This window comes from Triticum dicoccoides, chromosome 5A (assembly GCF_002162155.2).
Source record: "Triticum dicoccoides isolate Atlit2015 ecotype Zavitan chromosome 5A, WEW_v2.0, whole genome shotgun sequence".
Taxonomy (NCBI): Eukaryota; Viridiplantae; Streptophyta; class Magnoliopsida; order Poales; family Poaceae; genus Triticum; species Triticum dicoccoides.
This window is the reverse complement of record NC_041388.1, coordinates 230,232,246-230,234,508: the sequence shown is the minus strand read 5'-3', so window position 1 is coordinate 230,234,508 and position 2,263 is coordinate 230,232,246.

Genomic DNA, 2,263 nt, shown 5'->3' with positions numbered 1-2,263 from the left:
ATGCATTACGGAACGAGTAAAGAGACTTGCCGGTAACGAGATTGAACTAGGTATTGAGATACCGACGATCGAATCTAGGGCAAGTAACATACTGATGACAAAAGGGAACAACGTATATCATTATGCGGTTTCACCGATAAAGATCTTCGTAGAATATGTGGGAGCCAATATGAACACCCAGGTTCCGCTATTGGTTATTGACCGAAGACATGTCTCGGTCATGTCTACATAGTTCTCGAACCCGTAGGGTCCGCACGCTTAACGTTCGGTGACGATCAGTATTATGAGTTTATGTGTTTTGATGTATCGAAGGTAGTTCGGGGTCCCGGATTTGATCACGGACATGACGAGGAGTCTCTAAATGATCGACACGTAAAGATATATATATTGGAAGCCTATGTTTGGATATCAGAATGGTTCCGGATGAGTTTGGGCATTTCCCGGAGTACCGGGAGGTTACCGGAACCCTCCGGGGAGTATATGGGCCTTATTGGGCCTTAGTGGAATAGAGGAGAGGAAGGGAAAGGTGGGAGGCGCGTCCCCCTAGCCCAATCCGAATTGGGTGCCCCCCCCCTTTTCCTTTCCCCTCTCCTCCCCTTCCTTCTCTCCTACTCCTACTACTTGGAAGGGGGGAATCCTACTCCCGGTGGGAGTAGGACTCCCCTAGGGCGCGCCGTAGAGGGCCGACCCTCCCCCTCCTCCACTCCTTTATATACGGGGGAAGGGGGCACCCCAAAGACACACAAGTTGATCATTGATACCTTAGCCGTGTGCGGTGCCCCCCTCCACCATAATCCACCTCGATCATATCATCGTAGTGCTTAGGCGAAGCCCTGCGACGGTAGCATCATCATCACCGTCATCACGCTGTCGTACTGACGAAGCTCTCTCTCAACGCTCAGCTGGATCGAGAGTTCGTGGGACGTCACCGAGCTGAACGTGTGCAAATCGCGGAGGTGTCGTACTTTCGATACTAGGATCGGTCGATCGTGAAGACGTACGACTACATCAACCACGTTGTCATAACGCTTCTGCTTACGGTCTACGAGGGTTCGTGGACAACACTCTTCTCCTCTCGTTGCTATGCATCACCATAATCTTGCGTGTGCGTAGGAATATTTTTTGAAATTACTACGTTCCCCAATAGTTTTTTTATTGTTGAGGGAAGTGCAAATTGTTTTGGTACTGTATACGTTATGTTTGTTGTCCTGATTTATTTAGTTTTTTTGTTGTATTTGAATGCATTTCTAGTAATATAGTAAAACGGGACATGGCTCTCTCTAGTGATGAGGTGCGAATTGTCTTTTTTGGTACACGTTAAGCTTGTTCTCCCGAAATTTCAAGCCGCGCTTTGTTATGCCGAAATTTCAAGCTAGCATATCTGTCTATCGTGCTACGAAACTCCCGCCTCTTCAACCCGCGACTTGTTACCCCGAAATATTTAAGATATATCTTTGTCTCGTTGTGCTCCAAAAACTCCCTCCATCTCAACCCGCGCCTTGCTATCCCAAAATTACAACGCGCGCGAAAACTCCCACCTCCTGCGAAATCCCCACACGCGAAATGCCCATGATACCCCTGAACCGAAAGAACCGCCTAGCTCAAATCAATGGGGATACTTTCATAACTTACCCCACATTTCAGACAAGCGCGTCCCTAAGCCATGGTTCCCCACTCCCATCCCATCCGCCCACCCATTTGTACACCGAGGCCGCGAAAACCCGCGAAGCCCCACACCCTCCTACGTCCGCCACCCAGCAGGAGCCTCTCCCTCGACGACGTCGTCCACAGCAACACCTCGACGTCCCTCGTCCATCATACCAGATGAGGATCCGTCGTCGATCTCGTCGTCCCGCCGGTTCAGCCACCCCGTCCTCCACCTCCAAAGAGCTGCCCCGACGTTCCCCTCGTCTTTTGCGCCACCTCCATTCCCACACCGCCGTCTTCACATGCACCACCGGAAGAGCAGCATCATCACCGTTTCCTCGGATGAAGCTGAGGCCTAATCGGCGCCACCAAAGAGATTGTACACTAATCGCCACATTTTCTTCTTGATTCGATCTCATGGTGCTGACGGCGCACGGTCCCGAGCCGACATGGCGCGACTCCATCCATGGCGGCGGCGGCGGCCACTTCCTCCACGGCATTGCTCCCTCGATAGCGACGTCCACATCAGTAGGAGTTGCTGTTGCTTTAGCTCTTGCTCGCGCTGCTGCTCTGCTCTTGCTCTTAGTCCCCTGTCTGGCCTGCTCTTGCATTGCTC